This window comes from Panthera onca, chromosome D2, assembly GCF_046562875.1.
Source record: "Panthera onca isolate mPanOnc1 chromosome D2, mPanOnc1 haplotype 2, whole genome shotgun sequence".
Classification (NCBI taxonomy): Eukaryota; Metazoa; Chordata; class Mammalia; order Carnivora; family Felidae; genus Panthera; species Panthera onca.
Genome location: NC_138349.1, coordinates 29,557,846 through 29,581,428, shown reverse-complemented (window position 1 = coordinate 29,581,428; position 23,583 = coordinate 29,557,846). Strand labels below are relative to the sequence as shown.

The window sequence follows — 23,583 nt, the reverse complement described above, 5'->3', positions numbered from 1 at the left end:
TCTAACCTGCTTCAACCTGTCTGTTCCCTCACCTGTCTGAACCTGCAGATGCCCACACTGAGGGATCTGTGGCCCAGGTTCCTCTCTCTCTTCCCCCCTCTCCACCAATCTACCCACAACCCTAACTACATCAAGCCTTCCCAGCTATGGTGGTGTTACCCCCAACTAACTGCACATGCCTCTGACCTTTGAGGTTCCTATTTGCTGCCTGTCCTCTTCATAAATCTAATGAATGATTGAATCAAGGAACATAAACCTCCTTCAAGACATGAGATTCTGGGGCACCTGGGTGGCTCAGTTGGTTAAGTGGCCAACTTCAGCTCAGGTCATTATCTCATGGTTTGTGAGTTCAAGCCCCATGTTGGGATCTGTGCTGACAGCTCAGAGCCTGCAGTCTGCTTCAGATTCTGTGCCTCCCTCTCTCTCTGCCCCTTCTCCATTCACACTCTGTCTCTCTCTTTCTCTCTCAAAAATAATAAACAGTTAAAAAAAATTAAAAATAAGTTAATGAAAAATATTTAAAAGACACAAAGTCCTGCTCTCTAGAATCTTGTCCTTCAATCCAAGGCATGGTGTCTTTTTTATAAGTACTTTCTGCCCATAGCAGCAATCCAATAAAAACCTTCACCTGGGGTCTGTGCTAATTTGGAATTTAAAATCACTAGCTTTGAGAGATTATACAAAGCATTCATGTAACCAGGATTTGGGGATAGAAGAGGACATAAATATTTTTATATAACAACTATTAATACAGTTATTATAAGTCACATTATCAGTTTTTACTTTCTCTAACACTTTTTTTTTAGCTCAGTTTGAGGATTACAATTGCCTGAAGACTATAAAGTAATATTAATATTAAATATTATAATTCAGACTTTTATTTTTTTAGACCAACTTTCCCCATGCCTCCAATCCTCTGCCCCCTCCCCACCTGCCCCACTTCCTCCAGGCATCCCCAATGGTATAACCTATATGAATAGGGCCAGGTATCCTATGAATACTCTGTAAATATTAACCAACTGACTGTCTAAATGAATTAATCTATTTGCTTCTGATATAAATGCTTTTTCTGTCTCTCAAATTCAAATCATTTCCTCTCCTTTCACTAACATGGGCATTCATGCATTCAATTCAAACAGCTATTTACTTAGGGCTGTTAAGGACTCCACAAATGCGCAGCTTGGTAATGGTGCAAGGCAGTATGAGAACAAGTCCTCATACTAGGGCCACTGCAATAGGGAAATGGAAAGAATGTGAGCCCTGACCACAGCAGACCTGCGTTCAAAGGCTGCCTCATTGGTGCAGTTGGAGTACTGACACCTAATGCATAGGGTCATTGATAAAAGTGAACACTTTGGGATGTTGTTGAGTGCTGTGTGCATTTACCTCTTCAATCCTCTCAGATACCCAACATAAGACGGAAATGGGACACAGAGGGGTGGGATGATTTGCCCAGCCTGAGATCTCACCACTAGTGGTGGATGCTGCTGGAAATCTGAACACACTCTTAACTCTTCCTTGCAACGCCTTGTTTGTGGGCATGTCTTCACATCCCATGTTCTTCTCACACTAATGCTCAATATGTTAGTTTCCTTTACCAGTTCCCCTCCAAGAGAGGGCAGTAGGTTCCAGGTATCACGTCACTTTGATGTTGGAGAGATGTGAGGGTTCTGGCTCTAGGAGCAATGGTCCATTTGGCCCCCAGACCCACTGTTGGCCCAGGAAGGATGAAGGAGTCAAAATTTGGCTTCTTTCCCCTTGAGGAGATCTGGAGGGCAGATGGGGAATAGAGCTGCAGCCAGATCAATCCTCAGCCACTCTGGAAGGACTGCAGTTCAATTATGAAAAAGATCCCCCTTTTGTCTTTCCTGGTTGCAATTTGATTTGGTTTCATCTTACATTCACAGTAAATGTGCCTTTACTTTTGATATGTTCTCTCCTTGCTTCTGCTCAAAACAGGGAAGATGGGAATTTGTCTCCACCCAGGCTGGCTCAAGGAGAGGATCGAAGTGTCCACTGGGTTAGGTGTGGTGATGGCTGCTGGAGAATTGGGGTGAGAGCAAGACCTGGGCAGCTGGACAGGGGAGACAGAAGGGGTGAGTCCGAAAGCTCTGATGACCCATCTCTACAGCAGAGGACTCTACTGCCAGCTCTCACTAGCAGGCTTTTTCAATCCCCACAAAGGGATTCAGTGCTCCAAGGGGTCGGAAATAGAGATATCCTAATGCCTTGGAGTAGAAGGAAAAGACAGGGTGCAGGCAGTGTAGTACAGAAAGAAAGACATTACAAAGCTTTGGAGCCAAAGACACCACCTGAGAGATTTGAATAAGTTACCTAACTCCCTCTGAGTGTCCCCGTGTATAATGGTGGTGATATACAGACCTCTTAGGGAAGCTGGGTAACCCAGTGAAATTATGTTCATAAAGGGCCTGGCAGAGGAAGTAACCCTTGAGAAAGCACCCGGGGAGGGGGGCATGGAACATTCAGGCTACAGCCCCAATAAGTGGTAGAATTTGGCTTTTGCTAAATCCTACCCAAAATGTGGTTAGGCTAAAATTAACTAAAGTTAGCTTATTTGGGAAAGAAAAAAGAAAAAAAGCTGCAAAAGAACTCCACTGTCACGGAGGGTAAAAATGGAAAGGCACGTTTTAGGGGAAGAAAAAAAAAAACATTGTAAATCTAGAAAGAAATATAGAGTACCTCAATAGAAAGTCTAAATTTAACCATTAAAAAAAAAAAAAAAAGTCCAGATGCCTGAGGTGGGAAAAAATTTTGCTGGCCATTCAAGTAAGATGTTTATAATGGAAATAGAAAAGAGGCTATTAAAGAATGATGGCGGGCTCCTGGGTGGCTCAGTCAGTTAAGCACCCAACTTCACCTCAGGTCATGATCTCACGGTTCATGGGTTCAAGCCCTGTGTCGGGCTCTGTGTTGACAGCTCAGAGCCTGCAACCTGCTTTGGATTCTGTGTCTCCCTCTCTCTGCCCCTCCCCCGCTCATACGATGTGTGTGTCTCTCTCAAAAATAAACATTAAAAAAAAAAAAAAGAATGATGGTGACAGTAAGGTAAAAGAAAGCGAAGCCCACATATGACTCCTGACTTTTTTTTTTTAACTGTGGCAAAATACATATAACATAAAACTTGCCACCTTAACCATTTTTAAGTATACAGTTCAGCAGTAGTTATTGTTGTGAAACCGTTACCACCACACATCTCCAAACCTCTTCCATCTTGCAAAACTGAAACTCTGTCCCCACTAAACAGTAGCTCCCCATCTGTCTTCCTCCAGCCTCTGACAACCAGTGTTCTACTTTCTGTCTCTATGAATGTGACCACTCCAGATACCTCATAGGTGGAATCGCACAGTATTTTTCCTTTTGTGACTGGCTTATTACACTTAGTATCATGAATTCCCAACATACATATATTTATTTTATTATTATATTAATGATATATAAATATCTATTTATATTCATATTTATATTTTCATATATATATTCTGAAATCATTTGCAAAGTGATTTAAATAAAAACTCAGATCCTAGAAAGCTGACATGATATGATGCCAATTTCTGTGTGGAAGAAATATAAATATGGCTCTTCCCAGACCTGGAGAAAGGAGTGGATGCAAATGAAGTGTGAACCCAGTGAAACCCCAAATGCAGTCTTCAGGACCAGAGATCTCCATCCCTTTCTTGAATTCTTTTGTGTTGCCACAAGATAAGAGTCCAGAGGGGTGTTGACCTTAATATTCATAGCCTTTCCCTTCATGTTTTCTGTAGGGTCCATCCCGTTATTACCCTTCCCAGGATCTTCACTCTAGCTCATAATAAACAGGCAGATAGTCAGTTAGACAGATCATACTTACTTAGAACTTGCCATGTACCAGCTACAGTCAACAGTTTAAGTGGAGAGTTGTTAAGAGGAACTTGTAGTGGACACCATAGTCACCTCCCAGATTGGCTCCTTTCTCTCCTAGATTATGAAGCAGCTGTGGAATTCAGAATCTTCCTTCAGCTCTTGGAGTGAACTTTGGTTTAAGTGAATCAGTAAAGTCCATCACACTGGCCACAGTGACTGGTTTGGGAATCACTCCATACCATAATTCTGGTTAATGAGACATGTTCACAGAGGTGAACCAGGAAGCCCAAAGTTTCAGACATCCCACATTGAGAGAATAAACAGTGTTAGTATGAAGGCAACACTATGGCCATCAAAGTCCTTGATGATATGGTTCACCTAATTCTGGATCTGTATCACCTAATCCTGGGGCTCACCCTAATTTCCCTCCAGTTATCTGGGCCAACAAATGCCTCTTATTGTTTAAGCCTCTTGAGTTGGATCTTCTATTATTTACAATTGAAATCATCCTAACTGATCACTATAGACTGAATTGTGTTCCCTCCAAATTCATTTATTGAATCCCTAACCCCAATGCAATGGTATTTGAAGATGAGGTCTTTGGGAGAAAATTAGGTTCAGACAAGGCCATGAGGGCAGAGCCTCCACGATGAAATTAGTGTGCTTATAAGAAGATACAGCAGAGAGCCTTTCTCTCTCTCTCTCTGCCCTATAAGGACATAGCAGGAAGGCAGCTGTCTGTAATCCAGGGATAGACCCTCACCAGAGCCTGACCATGGCAGCCCCAGGCCTCTGAGATGAATTACAAGCAAGCTACCTTTGGGGGTCTCTGAGAATGGCAACATCACTTACGTAAATAAAAATGACAAAGAAGAGCAAGGAGGAGGAGGGAAAAAGAGGTGAGAGGTAGTGTGGTGAAGGATAATCCATTTCCCTTGTTACCACCAGAAGGGAACAGTGAAAGCATCATCAGAAGTCTGGGAAAGGGCCACAATGGGTCCACATAGAGCCAATAGCTTCAAAATCTTGTATTTTTATCATAAAAAATTTGCAAATTCTGTGTTCTACTTCATAATGTGCCTTTACACTTTTTATATCAAGATGTGAGAAAATCTTGAGAAGTGCCATTTCATCCCAAATCTTTTAAATAATCGCCTGGCCCTACCCTGCCTATCCTGGCCCATTATACCCCAATGTGAGTAACACAAATGCATCAGAAAGAGCGTTGACCTCGAAATGTTCAAATCTGAGTTCTTTTTCCAATTCCATCCCTTCCTAGCCATGTGACTTTGCAAAACCACTCACCTTCTTTAATCTTCTCTTGCCTCATGAATAAAAAGAGAACATGATATCTTTTCTGCATTTCTCACAGGGCTGGCAAGCTCCAAGGAATTAATGTGAGAGAAAGGACTTGGGAGACCAGGAAACTCTGATTGCCATGGCCCTGCAGGGTGGTACCAGTATTATTCCAAGACCATTTTGGAAGTTTCCCCAGCCTAGACTAACCCATTCTTGAACTAACCTTTCCTGTTTATTTCCATACCTGTTTATCCAATCCTTGCACCTATGTTAGGAAGAGGAGTACAGAAAGCAAAAAGAATGATAAAGGGCTATTTATAATCAGCTGCCAATGGAGATAAAAGTCATCTTACTCTCTGTGACTTGGCATCCCTTAGTTCCCCCCATTTCTACATCTTCCACCCTTATTATGGAATCTCAAGTATCCCTGTTCAGAGGAATTCTGAGCCTGTATCCCCTGCACTTGCCTTATGAACAAATCACCTAAGACATGGGGTAGAGCAGGAAAGACAAGCTGGTTTCATCTTCAGCACCAGCTCTGATTCACTGGTTGCTTGAAACACTGTATTAAGAAGTAACAACAACAACAACAACAACAACAACAACAAAGTCATTCAATGGGAAAGTTTATAGAGATGGATTAGAGACGCCTGCGACAGGCACAGAAAGTGAGAACAGGAACACATGTGCTGTCACTGGCCACCCCTGGTTTAGAGGCCTAAGATGAGTCAACTCTTAAGTATGCACCAAATATTGAAAGCTGGAAGGTTTCCAGAAAAATCTCAAATGCAAGGATTTTCACCCTTGGGGTCTTGGATTGGTGGGGTATTTATAAAATCAGTAATAATGGTTTATGTCTTATTTTTAATAGTATGAAGGGCCAACTCCTTGCCTCTGATGGGGTTGACTAGGTTAACTAAATGCCAAGTTTCTTTTCTATTGGATAGAATAGTATCAACTGTATTCACTGACCCTAGGTGTATCACAGTAGTCACTATAACTTACATTTTTGAAATTACAGAAATTTTTGGAATATCATTGGCCAACCAGACAGTCCAGCATGGAACTCATGAATAACTGTGGAATTGAATAGAGCAAAGACCTAAGATAAATGCCTGGCTTCAAAGAACAATCCTAAAAAAAAAAAAAAAGTCACAGTGATTAAGAGGTTGGGAATCACTGTTCTAATGAAATCTGATGTTAAATTTACTGAGAACTCTAGAGGCTTTCAATTTGGATGACTCTATGAGTTTATTTCAAAATGCCTACTTCTATCTTAGCATGTGTTACGTGAGATTTTTTTTTAATAGCAAATAGCTTTCATTAAATAAGTAAATATCTTTTTGTTGGGGAATTCTAAAGGATTCAGCACTGTGTACATGCACTGCACTTAAGCTTTTAGGAATTTATTTTACCACTTTGGTACTTTCAGTTTGTTTGAAAGCAGGCTCTCTTGGGTGAAAGGCTCAGCTGGCATTTAAAAGCTGTCAGTTTCTTTAGGCAACTAGACTTCCTGGCTGAGTAGAGAATGTTTGTTTAGTTTTGGTCACATCCTATTGTGCTACAAGAAGCTACACGACATCAATAAGAGAAGTAGTAATTTTTGGATTTTCTTATTCTATGTATTATTTTTTTTCTAGGTTTTTTTAGGAGCCACCATTTATTTCTATATTCTGAGTTTCCCTTGCTAATGAATTCTTGCATTTTAAGTACCAACCATTGAACAAGGGGCTGCAAGATGGGTAACAATGGCAGAGAGAACCCTCCATAGAGAGTGACACGCTGGGGGCTGGGGTGGCCTGAACAGGAGTTGAGCATGGAGGAGATTACAGGCACCTGGGTCTCTCCTAAAAGCAGTGGGGATGTGGTTCTAGTCCCAGGGGGCCTCTCTACTGGTACTTCCTGTTCCACTCTTTCTTTTCCTCATTCTCTTAAATTTTCCCCTTCTCTCTCTACATCCTGTTCTCCTTTCCTTTCCCCTTTGTGTTTCTGTTCTGTCCCTTTTTTCTCATTTTCCTTCCATTCTCCTGCTTCCTCGTTTTCTTCATTGTCTCTTCCCCCATCCCCTCTTTCTTGTCCCATCTCCCATTCTCTGCCCTTTGTGTGAAAACTATTTTCCACTTACAGCATCAATCTGTGGTTCCTAAAGGATGTTCCACCAAGTGCTAGATTCATGAGATGTACTGTGGAAAATAAAAAAGATGCAAGGTGGGTCTGGATCTGTGCTTAAATAAGCTCAGGAACCAGGAACCATTGTATACAACCACCCCTCCACGCTTGGGGCTTCCGCATCCCTCATTAGCATTTTACAGGCGAAATCCTGTTATGAAAAAATAGGTCTAGACTGATTTATACCAACGTTCCCCAAACCTCCTTGACCTCAGTGTCTTTTCCCTCCAAATAAATGAAATTCATTGAGAATGCATTTTGGGAATCCTCTCATGGTAGAGCCTCTTGTCTTGACTCACCCTGGAACTTCAGAGAACTGACTTCATCCAGTATTGCTTGATGTTAAAGAGTCTTCTCACCTGTCTGAGCCTTCCTCAAGGCCATCACAGCCAGTCCTTTTCTGTCTGTCCCCTTCACTGTCCAACATTGCAGCCACCCACAAGGACCCACCTCCTAGACTTAAAAAGTTCCATACAGTTCACCTCTCATGTTAAATATTTAAGGTTGATCAGTTTTTGTTTTTTGGTTTCTTTGCCGAACAAATTGTCAAAGATTGTTTTTAAAGAATAATATGCAGGGGTACCTGGGTGGCCCAGTCGGTTAAGCATCTGACTTCAGCTCAGGTCATGATCTCTTGGTTTGTGAGCTCGAGCCCCAGGTTGGGCTCTGTGCTGACAGCTCAGAGCATGGAACCTGCTTTGGATTCTGTGTCTCCCTTTCTTTCTGCCTCTCCCCTGCTCGCACTCTGTCTCTCTCTCTCTGTCTCTCAAAAATAAATAAACATTAAAAAAAAGAAGAAGAATATGCAGCATGACAACAAGCAGGGGAAGGTTTGGAGTTCCTGCTAGTTGGCACTGTAAGTTGGTATAATCATTCCAGAGGGGAAATTTGACAGTATGTACCCAAAGTCTCAAAATGCTACTTTGGGGACTTTATCCTAAGAAAATAATTAAGGATGTAAGCAAAGATTTAGGCAAGGATTTGTTTACTGGAGTTTGTTTGTATTGCAAAAACTTGGAAACAAGCTTAATATACAACAGCGGGAGTCTGGTTGAGCATCCTGTGGCATATGCAAACGGTGGGGCGTTGTGCAGTCCTTACAAGTAGAGTTTTAGGGGACTATGAAATAGAAGCCCCAAATTAATTGTGTGTAAAAATTACACACACACACACACACACACACACACACACACACACACACAATGTGAGCCCATTTTTTGTGAAATCAACATTCATGAGTGGGATATATACATATAAAAATGTAAGAGTATTCACCAAAATTTAGCAGTAATTATCTCTTCGTGGATAGTGGGATTTCAGCAGCCTCTTATTGATCTGTGCCTTCTGATTTTTATATAAAGAACATGTGCTTTCTGTTTATTGGAAGGAAACAGTAAGTGAGAAAAATGAACAAAAATAGTTGGTGATCCTATGCAAGCTTTGCTATAATTTAAAGTCCCAGCTGACTCCAAATAGGGTCCTGTCAACACCAACTGGGTCTTTTCTGTCTCCTGGGGTGGGGGGAAAGGCTCCATGAAGAAGGTCAAAGACAATGTCAACCTTCTTTCTGCTCTCTGAGGAAATCTGGATACAAGAGCCAGTTTCTATGTTGTGTGATGCTGCAACTTACAGGGAAAAAAAAAGATCAACACATCCCACCATCTATTTATTTAATATTAAAAATAATATTTCACTGAGTTTGGCTGGCGTCAGCTTGAGCAGTTACTCATACAGGAATTCAAACAAAAGCAGCATTGGCCCTAAGCCAGTGGGCTGGTGCTGGGTGGTCCATGTCCGTTCTTAGCTCGGAGGAGCTCCTAGTAGCTTTCAGACCTGCTTCGGGTTGGGAAGATGATGTATTCATTTATTTATTAGAAATGTTTTAACAGGAAATGCTAATAGTTTGTGTTTGGGGAGAATCGCCCAGGACAGCTGGAGGCACCCAGCAGACATGGCAGGGAAGGAGACTGCTGCTTTTAGTCTTGGAGTCAGATCAGAGCTATTGTAAGAGTCTACACTGCAGCCCAGCACACCAAATTAGCCCAAAAGATCCTGGTTGCTTTGCTTTAGGACAGAAGAGGAAGGAGCAGAGCCATTCTTTCAGATGCCCTGTTTCCCTTCTCTATTGCCATTTGTTTCCTAGAAACCCAAAGATGTGTTTTTGATGTGGCTGTGAACACAGATGTTGGCTCTACTGGGAATGAACAGGCCCTGTGTACATAAGCCTCCAGGTGGGAGTGTGTGAGCTGAGGTGTAAGAAAGCACATGTGTAACTCGAACCCACTTTTAGTGTGGCTGTGGACTGGTGGAGTCATGTGTGAGTTCAGGGGTTATATGGGCACATCCTTTCTGTGTATGAGGATGGGTGAAAGACAAGTGTTTGCAGGGTATCTCGGGCGTGTCCTCAAACTCCAGAGTGCATTCCAACGTTGGATCACATTCATGGGGACTTCTGAAGCGCCCAGAGAGAAAAGGAGAGGGGAGTATAAATCAAGCTCAAATATATGTGTAGGAGAGGAATATGAGCAGGTTTGAGTCTTTTTAAAAATCTCTTCCCGCTGTTTTGGAAGAGGGTAGAACTTTACTCGTGGGGGAAGGGCGTGATTACAGAGCCGTGAGGAACAGGGTCCAATGTGTAACCCAGTCTAGCCCGACAAAAAGGCTGTTCCTGTGTTTCCAGATAACAATGGAGGTGAAGCCTGACCCTGGAAACCAGTCAAGATTCCCAGAGATAAACCCTCGGGCAGCAAGAACACTGTCAATGAAAAGAAACTGACCTTTTGCCTTCTGGAGTCACAGAATTCCCACAAATGCTATGGCCTCATCAGCTCTGGCAGGCTCACCACCACAGCCCCAGACTTTGACGCCAATTCATAAACAGCACAGAGGGTGCTGCTGGGAGCTCTGAGGAGGGGGCTGTACTAGAAGTCAGGCAGCTCCACCTCCGGCACCTCAGAAAAGAGCATGTCCCCTACTTAGATTTTCTTCTAGAGGTTTATCTTCCCTCCAGGCTCACAAAACGATGAGAGAGCTCCTTAAAGGGTTTTCCTCTGCCCTGTGTGGTCTGGTCTGCAGAAGGTACCTCAGGTGAGTCTTTTACCTGACAGAACTATAGGTGTTCTCAGTCTGAACTGAGAGCCTTCCAAAGGAATGCACAGTTGTGGAACAAGGGACAGAAAGTCTCAGGACAGGGGCAGTAGGGAACTGGAGCTGAAAGTGACGAGGAGACAGGAGAGAACATGAGGGAGATGAGTTTGTGTCTATGACAGTAAGAGGAAAGCACGAGGTTGGAAATTAAGTTTCTTGTTTAAGGTCACAAAATTAATGTCTTTTAGCCTCAGGTTCCTCAGAAAAATGGGAATATTAGAGTTTCTGGTTTTTAAATCCAATAAAACAGGATTTTATTCCTGTATAACTGCTTTCCTGCCCAACCTTAAAATGCATCAAGCATCACATAAGCCTCTAGAACAATGGTTTTCCATGTTGGCTGCCCAGGAACTGTTTGGGAAGCTGCCGACAATGTTAGTGCATGAATCCCACCTCCAGAGAGTCTGATGGAATTGGTCTGGGTGAGGCCCAGGGTTTCTCCGGGTTTCTCTCTCCTTTTCTGAATCCTCTTGCCAACTCCTACCCTGACTGACATGTAAGTGTTTCCTAAAGTTCTGTTTTTTGTTCTCATCTTTCTCTTTATTTCCTCTATATATCCCTTCCCATTCACTTTTACTTCTTTAACTATCACATTTTGGGGGATGATGCCCAAATCTAAGTCCCTGATCTTTCTTTTCTTTCTTTTTCTATCTCCACCCGGAGCGATGTTGAAGCTCCAGTAGGTGCCCAGTTCTAAACTCAACATGTTGCCCCAGTGCTATTTCATCCCTTGGCTTCCCCATTTCTGTGATGATATGCCTTTCACTGTCCTACCACCAAGGCTCGAAACTTTAGTGTTCTCTTTGTGTGATGATTTTTTAAATGTATTGACACAAGAATGTTAATACATAACTTCTCTGCCCTCGCATAAACCTCTCTGCCATCTACTCATGAAGAGAATATTGTCTTTGATGGCTTTGCTAAGCCTTCCCTGTAAGGAGAGTTCTGCCTTTCTCAGGATGGCCCCTAGGCCTCATGACTCAAAATTGGGAGAGTGGATAAACAGAGACAAGACAGAAGGAAAGGATGAGGAGAATAGAAGACAGAGTCTCATGAGCTGACACTGTTGAGTGTTTCAGGACAGGAGAAATGGAAAGTGAAGGGTTAAGAGAATGAGACACTCCAGAGCTAATGAAATGTAAGAATTACTGAGAAGACAAAAGTGATGTTTAAGAATTGTTCTTAAAGCTTATGAATGGTATGCTTTTTAATGTTCTCAGAGAATGGCAAGCAAAATTCTTGGTTAGTTTTAAAACAATTTTGTTTGGTAGGCTTTTTTCAGATGATAGTTGCTTTGAGACTGGGTCATGTGGATGTCCAGCTTGTACCTGGGTTATACACGACACCCCCTTCCTCCCCACTTGTCATATCTAAACGGTTGCCAAACCTTGTAAATTTTTTCCCTTCTAGGCTTACCACTCTTCAACTGCCCAGCAACACCATACGTGCCAGCTCAACTTCCTCATATCTCAAACATTTTTTCCTTTGGACTTCAGCTCATTCTGTTTCCTGCACCCAGAATCACTGCCCATTCCCATTGTTTTAAGTTCTTTCCATGCTTCAAAGCCCAGCTCAGATTCTACCTTCTCAAGGAGACCTTCCCTCTCAATGCTCCATAGTCTACATTCCTTCCTGCTCTTGCATACATCATTCTGAAATCAACAATAATAATGATGATGATACCAACAGCTAACATTATACTGAGCTTATTATGTGCAGACACCATTGTAAATGCTTTGCACATATGATTTCATTTCATTCTTACAAAAACCCTCTGAGATAGTACGGTAGGAACTGAGACAGGATGGGTAAGTGACTTTTCCCACTTAAAAAACCTATCATTGATTCAGATAGGATCTGAATCCCTACAGTCTGCATCATTGCTATAGAGCACTGACACTTTAACACTTCAGTACATGCCTGAAATGTCCTTGTCATTCCTCTATGTCTACAGGCATAGACGTTTTCATTTGTTACTACTTTGCGTTTTGCACCTCCCCCCATTCAACACTGTCAGATGAGTGCTTGTGCTTCACTATCGTCAGATTTACATAGTTACTTAGCAATTCCCACTGGCATCCAAATAGAAGACATCAGCATGTGCATGATCAAGACTTTGACTTACAGAGATCCACTTTAGGTTGAAGTCTTAAGGGACACTTAATCTAAGAGCAGGGAGCCTATGTTTATAAATCTTACCTTTGAGTTTCATCTTCTTCCTCATAATGTCTTTGACATGTCAGCTGTAAAGCAAACCACAGAATGGCCATACTTGAGTGAGGCAAAGATTTAATGCTGCTGCTCTACTTCAAGTGGCTGTACCTAGAACTACAGTTGTGTTTTGCCAGTCATTGTGAAGTACACACACAGTGATTTAATGCAGCTTGGTTTATATTCAGAGGCAGCTCTATTCTAACATCTTGGAGTGAGCAATGGGATTGCTATGAGAGCGGAGGGCAATTCACTTGGTCAGGAATCATTTTCAGGTGAAGAAAACAAAAGTTTTAGTTGAGAAATACAAATATCAATTCTTTTTAATTATTTTAAACATATAAAGAACTTTCAGAATAAAAGCTTTCTTTGAAACTTAAATACAGACATCCCATTCCGGAAGTCCCAAGATAGAGGACTGGTTTCCCCCATCTGAAACAACCAAAAAAGTTGACAGAATAGCTGAAATGCAGTTTGAAAGGCACCATATATTAAGTGAGAGGATAGTGATCCCTGAAAGATGCGAAACAAATGAAGTAAGCACCACAGTTGCCTCAGCTTACTGAGGGAGTTTCCAGGTCCCAGTGCAAAGAGGGGGACCCAGGCAGAGCCAGGGAAACTCAGTCACTTGAGATTACAAAGCTAAGAGTCTGAGGAGATCAGGGCTGCTAGCAGAGTATAAGAAAGGAGAGAATGGCAGACAGAGAGCAAGTTCTGGAGGTTTGCAGAGGGTTCCCACTTGAGGATTCAGCTGAGGACTGACCAGCACATACATGTAAGGAAAATATCTGAGGCCAGAGAAAGAACCATCCAAAAAGATTACAGGTAACTGATTGGCACTCACACAGGTGTGGGAATAGGATCTGTCCTCACCAGTTGGACTTGAAAACCTCAAGATTCATGTATGGCTGGGGGGTGGGGGTGGCTGGGGGGGTAGGGGTGGAGGGGTGGAAGAGGCATAGAGTATCTAGAAGGGTATTGCCTCAGTAGTAAGGATTAATTAGTCCTAGACTGAACACTGCTCCAGTCCTGATTAACAAATCTTTAAAACAAGACCCAAAGGATCAAACTATTTCCAAGTGATTTAACCAAATCTTAGAACAAAGATCCAGAATATTTATAGGAATACAGAAATATTCAGCACTCAACAAAATAAAATTCAAATGCCTAGAATCCAATAAAAATTACTAGCCATGCAAAAAAAGCAGGAAAGTACAATCCACAGTGAGAAGATGAAACAATCAATTAAAACCGATACAAAACAGATATAGATGTTAGATTTAGCAGAGAAGGATATTAAAACAGTTATAACTGTGTTACCCATGTTTCAAAAATTAAATAAAGACATGAAAGATATATTTATTAAAAAAAACCAAGTACCATTTGTTGTATTTTTAATTATATGCTTATAAAGAGCATGTTTTTAATTTTTTTTCGATGTTTATTTATTTTTGAGAGACAGATACAGAGCGTGGGTGGGGGAAGGGCAGAGAGAGAGGGGAAACACACAATCTGAAGCAAGCTCCAGGCTCCCAGCTGTCAGCACAGAGCCTGACATGGAGCTCGAACCCACAAACTGTGAAATCATGACCTGAGCCAAAGTCAGATGCTTAACTGACTGAGCCACCCAGGCGCCCCAGAACATGTTTTTAAAATAGACTACAGGGATGAAAAATATTTTACTTTTTCCAAAAATATTTTGGCATTATGTTAATAGACTCCTTGTTTATTATCTTTTTGCTTTATAATCTATTTTGTGTTTTGCTGTGGATTTTTTATTGTGGTAAAAAATGCATAACATAAAATTTACCATGTTAACAATTTCTAAGTGTACAGTTCAGCAGTGTTAAATATATTCACATTGTTTTAGAACCAAGATCCAGAACTTTTTCATCTTGCAAAACTAAAACTCTATACTGATTAAACAACAATTCCCCATTTCTCCCTCCCTCCTGTTCCTGGCAACCACTATTCTACTTTATGTTTCTTTAAATCTGACTACTCAAGATACCTCATATAAGTGAAACCAAATAGTATTTGTCTCTTTGTGATTTATTTTACTTAGCATAAGTTCTACAAGTTTCATCCATGTTGTAGCATGTGTCAAAATTTCCTTCCTTTTTAAGGTTGAATAATATTCCACTTATGTATTTACTACATTTTGTTTATCCATTCATCCATTGATAGACACGTGGGTTTCTTCCACCTCTTGGCTCTTATGAATAGTGCTGCCATGAACATGGGTGTGCAAACATCTCTTTGAGGTCCTGCTCTCAATTCTTTTGGATATATACCCAAAAGTGCAATTGCTATATCACATGCTAAATCTATTTTTAATTTTTTGAAGAACTTTCTTACTATTTTCCATAGTGGTTGCACCATTTTACATTCCCACCAAGAGCACATAAGTGTTTCAGTTTCTCCAGATCTTTACCAACACTTATTTTCTATTGTTGCATTTTTATAATATGTATCCCAATGGGTATGAGGTGATATTTCATTGTGGTTTTGATTCACAATGATTAATAGTGGTGGGCATTTTTCATATGCTTATTGGCTATTTGTATATCATCTCTGGAGAAATGTTCATTTAAATCCTTTGACCACTCTTTGATTGGGTTATTTAGTTCTTTGTTGTTGAGTTGTAGGAGGAACATATATTTTGAAAAGAAAAAGATCCAAATCACATTTGTAGACATGTAAACAGCAATGTGTGAGATGAAAAAATACACTATATGAGCTTAATGGCATGTTAGACATGAGAAAAAAGATTAGGGACCTTGAAGATACAGCAATAGAACTATACAAAATAAAACAGAAAGAAATATGGTAATTAAAAAAAATACAGAGGGGCACCTGGGTGGCTCAGTCGGTTAAGCGTCCAACTTTGGTTCAGGTCATGATTTTGCAGTTCGTGAGTTTGAGTCCTGGGTCAAGCTCTCTGCTGACAGCTCGGAGCCTGAAGCCTGCTTCAGATTCTGTGTCTCCCTCTCTCTCTGCCCCTCCCCTGCTCATACTCTCTCTCTCTCTTTCTTTCAAAAATAAACATTAAAAAAATTTTTTTATATAAAAAAAACAGGGTGCCTGGGTGGCTCAGTCAAGCATCTGCCTTCGGGTCATGATCTCACAGTTCATGAGTTGGAGCCCTTCATCGGGCTCTGTGCTGACAGCCCAGAGCCTGGGGCCTGTTTCGGATTCTGTCTCTCTCTCTCTCTCTCTCTCTCTCTCTCTCTCGCTCTCTGCCCCTCCCCCACTTGCACTCTGTCTCTGCCTCTCTCAAAAACAAATAAACATTAAAAAACATTTTTTTTAAAAAGTAGCAGTGATCCCTGGAACAACTTCAAGGAGTCTAAAATACATGTCATTAGAATTGTCTAAGGAAAGGAGAGAGGGAGAGATGAAAATATGTTTAATAAATAATGGCAAAAAAAAAATTCCAAACATTAGGAAAACTTATGGATCCAAGAAGCTCAGTGAACTCTTAGCACAAGACACATGAAAAACTATACCAAGGCACATCATAAACAAGTTGCTCAAAAGCAATGATGAAGAGAATATATTATAAGTAGCCAGAAAAAGAGAAAAAGGACACTGCTGTACAGAGGAACAAAGACAGGTCAACAGTAGATTTCTCTTTGGAAATAATGTAAACAAAGAGACAATGGAGCAACATCATTAAAGTATTAAAAAATACTGTCAACCAAGAATTTCATCTCTGGTGAAAATATCCTTCTAAAATAAAAGCTGAAAGAATCGCCAGCAGATCCATACTAAGAGAATTATTAAAGAAAGTCCTTCAGATAGAGGAAAAATGATAACAGATGGAAGTACAGATCTATACAATGTAATAAAGAAAGCTGAAAATGGTTAACTCATGGCTAATTATATAAATTTTCTTTTTATTATTTAAGACTTTTTGAAAGCTAATTAATTGAATTTCTAAACAAAAATAATAATATAGTACAGGTTTATAACATACATAAAATTAAATATATGGCAACAATAGCACAAAGGTTAGGTGGGGAGAAATGAAAGTATACTATTGTAAGGATCTTATACCATTTGTGAAGTGGTATAATATCATTTTAAGGTACACTTTGATGTATTAGAGATGTATATTGTAAACCCTAAAGCAAATGCTAAACTAAAACATAATTATAGGTAATGAGTCAACAAAGACAAAATAGAGTCATTTAAAAATTTACTTAATCCCAAAGAAGGTGGAAAAAAAGGAAAGAGGTACAAAGAGCAGATGAAACAAATAGAAAACACATAGCAAGATGGTAGACTTAAACTTAACCATGTAAATAACAACAGTCTAAATAGCTCAATTAAAAATCACAGATTGTTAGATTGGATATTTTTAAAGCAAGACCCAATTATATGTTCTATAAAAAATGCAGTTCAAAACTAAACTAAATAGATTAAAAATAAAAAGATAGGAAAAGATACACCATACTAACACTTGGCAAAAGAAATCTGGACTGGTTATGTTAATTTAAGATAGGACAGATTTCAGAGCAAAGAACATTACTGGATAAAAGTGTCGAGTCATCAAAAGAATATAACAAGCCTAAATATTGATATACCTAATAACAGAGCTTCAAAACATACGAAGCAAACACTGATAGAACTGTAAGAAGAAATGGACAAACCTAAATTATAATTTGACATTTAAGTACTCCTTTCTCACCATTGATTTTATCAATTCTATCAAAAGTAGAAAGAAAATCAGGATAGAGAAGAGTTAAACAATGTTATCAATCAACTTGACCTAATTGACATTTGTAGAACATTCCACCCAACAGCAGCAGAATCCACATTCTTGTCATGTGTAAATAGAGCATTCACCAAAATAAATCATACACTTAGTTACAAACCAGTCTAAATAAATTCAAAAGAACTCAAATTATACAAAGTATATTCTCTGACCACAATGAATTATGATATAAATAAAAACCAAAAGATCTCTGGAAAATCCCCAAGTATTTAGAAATTAAATGACAACTTGTAAATAACCCATGAATCAAAGGAGAAATCAAAACGGGTATTAAAAAATATTTTTAACTGGAAGAAAATGAAAACTTAGTTTGAAAGAGTTGCTTCTAAAATTCATTTGGAAATACAAAGAAATGAAGAAGAACAAAAGAAGTGGGAGGACTGACATTATTTTATTGTAAAGCTACAGTAATTAAGACAATGAGAGTAAAACAATTAGATCAATGAAACGGAATACAGTCCAGACATAGACCCACACATTTATAGACAACTGATTTTCAACAAAGGGAAGGCAATTCAGTAGATTGTCTTTTCAACATAGGATCATGAAAAAATAAAATATCTACATATAAAAAATGAATTATAGATTTAAATGTAAGACCTAAAACCATAACATTTCTAGAAGAAAACCTAGGAGAAAATCTTTGTGACCCTGGGTTAGGTAAAGATGTCTTAGACACACCCCAAAAACACATTCCATTAAAAAATACATTGATAAGTTGGACATCATCAAAATTGAAAACTTCTACTCTTTGAAAGACATTGCTGAGAGAATGAAAAGACAATCCATGGATGACTGGAAGGAAATACTTATAAATTACAAATATGGTAAAGGACTTATATCCAGAATAAAGAACTCTCAAAACTTAATAAGAAAAGTACTCGTTGATAAGCAATTAACCCACCCAATAAGGAAAGAGCAAAAGATTTGAACACACACTTCACCAAAGAGTACATATGGATGGCAATAAGTATATGGAAATATGGTGAACTTTATTAATCATTAAGGAAATGCAAATTAAAATCACAATAAAATACCACCATGCACCTATCAGAATGGCTAAAGTTAAAATACAGACCATACCAAGGGCTGGTGAAGATGTGAAGGAACGAGAACTCTCATCCAATGTTGGTAGAAGTGTAAAATGGTCCAACAACTACCGAAAATAGTTTGGCAGTTTCTTAAAAATTGCACATATAATTCACATGATCTAGCAATTCCACTCCAAAGTATTTACCCAAAAGAAGAGAAAAAATATGTATCTGTACAAAGATTTATACATGAATGGTCATAGCAACCTTATTTGTAAGCAGCCAAAAAGTTGTCTCTGAGCCAGCAGCATGAACATCACCAGGAACTTGTTAGAAATGAAAATTCTCCTACCCTACCCTAGACCTACCGAATGAAGTGGTTTATGGGTTTACCAGTTTCCCTTTGGACTGTGAGTTGTCCCTACAATCTGAGATTAGAAAGCAGTTGGGTAATTCTGATGCAAACTAAAGTGTGAGAAACACAAGTCCCACCACAACCCCTTTCCCAGATGATGCTGGTATACCACACTTTGAGAACAACTACTTCCAAACAATCTCAAACTTGAATGAGCGTATGCTCACTGGGGGAACTTGCGTAACTACAGATTCTCATTCAGTAGGTTTGGGAGTGTTGGGGCTTGAGATTGTGCATTTCTAATAAGCTTCCGGGTGGTACTGATTCTGGGAATTATGGTGAAGACCATTCTTGGAAACATCCTTATATTTTTTATTCATTTTTGAAAGAGAAAGCATGAGTGGGGGAGGGGCAGAGAGATGGGGATAGAGGATCCAAAGCAGGCTCTACCCTGACAGCAGTGAGCCCAATGTGGGGCTCGAACTGACAAACTGTGAGATCATGCTGAGCCAAAGTCAAATGCTCAACCAACTGAGCCACTCAGGTGCCCCAGAAACATCCTAACTTCTTAAAAGCAGAGCAAATTAGCTACCTCAGTTCTCCCAGAGAAAATCCATCGAGTGATAAGATGGAATCTTCTGCTCTAGTACTTAAACAGTTTTGCAAGGAAACTAGAGCCCTTCCCTCTCCAGCAGAAAGAGACTCTTTTCTGGAATGTTCCCTTATTCTCTTGTAGCCTAGATTCCTACACTCCTTTAGAGCCTAGCCCAGGGTTTCCAACATTAGAGTCTTCTATGGAGCTTTAAAAAAATACTGATGCTTGGGCCCCACTTGAAAGACTCTGTTTTAATTAGTCTGATGTGGGGTATAGGTATCAGTATTTTTAAAGTTCTCTGGTGCTCTTTCTGTGAACCAGAGCTTAGAATCTCAGACTAGCCTCATGTGTACTCCCAGATGGCCCCTGCCCCCTCTAATATCCATTCAACAAATATTGATAAGCCATCTTCTATTTCCCATACTCTGTGATAATGTGCTGGTGATACAGAGATGAGTAAGCCAGGTCCCTGTTCTCATGAAGCTCATATTCTAGCAGAAGAGTCAGAGAAGCCTATATACATTTTCATTACATAGGATAACTGCTACAACAGAGATATTCCTTTAAGTAAATAGGTATTTATTGAGAATTTAGAAGTTTTAGGCACCAGGAATGTTACAATAAGCAAGACAGACACAATCCCAACTTCATGATATTCATGTTCAATGAAAACCCAAAACCACAAGGGACACAGAAAAGGGGTCCCTAATCCAAATTGAGAATGATCAGAAAAGGTCCCCCAAAGGTCCTGAAGCTTCCACTGCATTTAAAAACCTTATATCATTCAGGCCCAAGAAGAAGGGAGAGTACTCAAGGCAGAAAAAGCCACAGGGAAAAGGCATGGAGGTATGAAGGAGCATGGCACATTCAGAGAACTGGCAATCCCAGGCCAAGGGGCTTCCCATAGCCCAACCCATGGAATTTGTCTAACAGCTTCTCCCTGGCCTCCACCTCCATGCTTAAGGCAGCCTTTCCCGCTTACACTTAATAACACTCTTCATTGTTCAGTAAGACATGCACAATTTTCTTCCAGTCCGTTCTGTCAACTCAGAACTCCACAATTCTGCCACTCCTTACCAGAGAGTTGGAAGAGCTCTTCAGGTGAAGAACCCTCCTCCTCTCTTCTTCAAGACCCAAGACCACTGTCCAGACACACCCGATTTCACTTTTCTGCTACCACCAGGTGGAGCCCTTACATTCAATTCTTCTACTATTGTCAGACACACCCATTTTAGATTCCCAACTAATTTCCTCTTCACTGAATTTCCTCCCCACAACCCCAGGACTGGAAGTGTAATCATCTTTAATCTGAGGAAGAGGATCACAGGAAGCGTGCTCAATACACAAACCAAGTTGAGCTGTTCAGTTTGCGCCTTTCCCTTAATTCAGGCGACTCAGGGGTTCATTCTTAGCTCTCCCCTTGCTTCACCAGCTTCCGTTAAAGTCCATTGTGCTCCTACCTAAAAGACTTCCCCCTACATGAGTTGGGTGTTCCCCATCCCCTGGTGAAGATTTCTTTCCACCCAGCCAGTGCGTGCACAAAGAATTGTCCTCTGGGTAATTTGACATCCGGATATGAAAGAGGGTACATTTTTTAGGAAAAAAGTCAAGATCCAACTTGCCAGCCCCCATTCCTACTCTCTAAGGCTGATGCTGAGATGCAACCTGCTCACTCCTTCATGGAATAACCATGATAACCTGTTTAACCATCACAACAATTGTGGCAATTATACCCCCAACCATCTCCCCTCACCACCCAGGTCCTCTCCATTTTTCCAGTCATGCTTAACACCTAGGCTGGAAAGTAAGACCCCAATAGAAAGGTAGGGAGGACTTGTTATTAACATTCCTGAGATCAGGAGCCATGCCTAAGCCATGTTGGTGTCCCACATAGCACCTAGTACAGTGCCTTAACTAATCCAGGCAGATTATAACAGACACAGATATAGCAAAAAATGTCTGATAAATTCCAGTCTATTTGGAGAATGGAAGCTATACCAGGACAAGGCCAATCACAGGATTTACCCAAAAGTCCACAGAGATATTCACTACTTCTCAATTTATTTCTGCTTACTATATATGGGTTTAGAAGATGGTTCAATTGCTCTGTGAGACAACATTTATTGAGCATATACTGCCTACTGGTGCTGTGATACTATGACTGGATGAAAATTCTCATACATAGGACTTATCCTTCCAATGACATAAATAACATTTCTAATGAGCTCTTCCTTAGCATGATTGTCCACTTGGAGATCACCACAACTGCCCTGCAGTTAAAGATTAAAGATAGCTATCCTTTTTTTTTTTTTTTTTTTTTTTTTTTTTGTTACTTCTGTTGTGATGTAGAGTCTGATTCCTATTTCCTCGAATCTGGCTGGCCTGAGTGACTTGCTTGTCCAATAGAATGATATGGAAGTGATATTCTGGGACTTTCAAGATTAAATCTTAAGAACCCTTGCAACTCCCACGGGCATTTGGGTGGTTCAGTCGGTTAAGCATCTGACTCTTGATTTCAGCTCAGGCATGATCCCAGGGTGGTGAGGTTGAGCCCCGCATCGGACTCCACACAGAGCATCAAGCCTTCCTGATATCCTCTCTCCCTCTGCCCCTCTCCCCTACTCAAGATCTCTCTCTCTCTCAAATAAAAAAAAATTTTTTTTAAAAGAAGCCTTGCAACTTCCACCCAGACCTCTTGGAACAATTGCTCTGGAACTAGCCAGACATCATATAAAAATCTGATTACCCTGAGACTGCCTTGTGCTAAAAAGTTGGAGCTACCCACTTGGAGTGACCATGTGTAGAAAGAGATGCCTTACAAACCCAGCTTCACATAAGTGAAGAAACCTTCAGATGGCTCTAGCCTCAGCTGCCATTTGATGGCAACTAAAAGAATCCATATGAGAACTACCAACGGAACTCATTGATAATAATAAATTATTTGTTCTTAGATGCTACATCAAAAACAACTATGGTTAAGTGAGATATTATCATTGGGGGAAGCTGGGTGAAGGGTACACAGGAATTCTTTGCACAATTTTGCAATTTTGAGTCCTAAAGTATTATTTTTTAAGTCGTTAAAAACTAAAACGCTAGTCCACATGATCTGGAAAAGGTCAATTTCAAAAGAACTAAAGACAGCCGAGGGTTTTCTCTGAGCCATGTCCCAGATGCTGATAATACTAGCACTGGCTATAGCCAACAGGTGTGTGTAACTACATCCCTAAGTACATTTGCTGGCTTTAAAAGCTCAGGAGAAGGCTCTGACCACCACCCCCACCCTCCCAATGCCTCCCAGTGACTCAGCCTCAATCCTAGTGCCTCACTCATCACATTTGGCTCTCCTACCAGGGTAACACCCAGTTCTTCCTTTTGTCTAGTGAGGAAAGAGACTGCTTTAGCTCTTCATGTTTCAAAGACTGACATAACGATATGAACAGGCATGAAATGTCACTCAGCCAAAGGAGAGAGATTTTCTCTGCTAGTGTTTTTTAAAGACCTCTTTTCTTTGGTTCAAAAAAAAAATCTTATACAAACAAGTGAAATCATGTCCTCATTCTGCTATGCTTTAGAGATATCCCCCCATCTCTAGCTCTTCAGGGAGACCACGCCCCTCACAGATGGCATCTCTGAAGAAGAAACCCCAGCCCCACTCCCCAGAGACAGATCCCATCACAGATGAAATATGGAAAGAGAACTTCCACTTCTGGTGCTTTGTAGACTCATGGCTCATGAAAAGTGGAAGCAGTCATTTGGGGTTGGGAGCAATTGGACTATAGGAAGAAAGATTTATATTTGACAAGATCAATAGAATAATCTACAAATAGTTACTAGAGTGTCTAACTTTTCTCAACTCTGAACCAGGTACCTTTGGGGTATAGAAGTGTGAGAGAGAGCCAAAAGATTGTAGTGGAAAAGCTTTGGACTTCCAGGATCTGAGCTGACATTCCAGTTTTGCCACTTGCAGTATGGTCTTGGGATGGTTTTTCATTCTCTCTGAAGGGTCAAGAAAGTTCTCCTTACCAACCTCAGGGGCTGGTGAAAATCACAAGTTAGTGCAGTGCTTTGTCAACCACTGGGCCAGTGAGGGCTATTATTATCCCACGCCATTGTGTACTAAGAGGTCAGAGAAGGA

The 23,583-nt window shown here is 40.4% G+C and overlaps 2 long non-coding RNA genes across 2 annotated transcripts in view; one reads left to right on the top strand and one right to left on the bottom strand.

The window, feature by feature from the left end:
* The window catches only part of LOC144613187 (uncharacterized), a 34,467-nt gene extending 28,169 nt beyond the window's left edge, over window positions 1-6,298 (top strand). The window contains exons 3-4 of the long non-coding RNA XR_013550547.2: window positions 1,960-2,096; window positions 5,234-6,298. This is a non-coding gene — a long non-coding RNA (uncharacterized LOC144613187). The remainder of the gene's footprint in view (window positions 1-1,959; window positions 2,097-5,233) is intronic.
* LOC144613188 (uncharacterized) overlaps window positions 1-23,583 on the bottom strand; it is a 66,654-nt gene that overhangs the window by 6,076 nt on the left and 36,995 nt on the right. The window contains exon 2 of the long non-coding RNA XR_013550548.2: window positions 12,676-12,719. This is a non-coding gene — a long non-coding RNA (uncharacterized LOC144613188). The remainder of the gene's footprint in view (window positions 1-12,675; window positions 12,720-23,583) is intronic.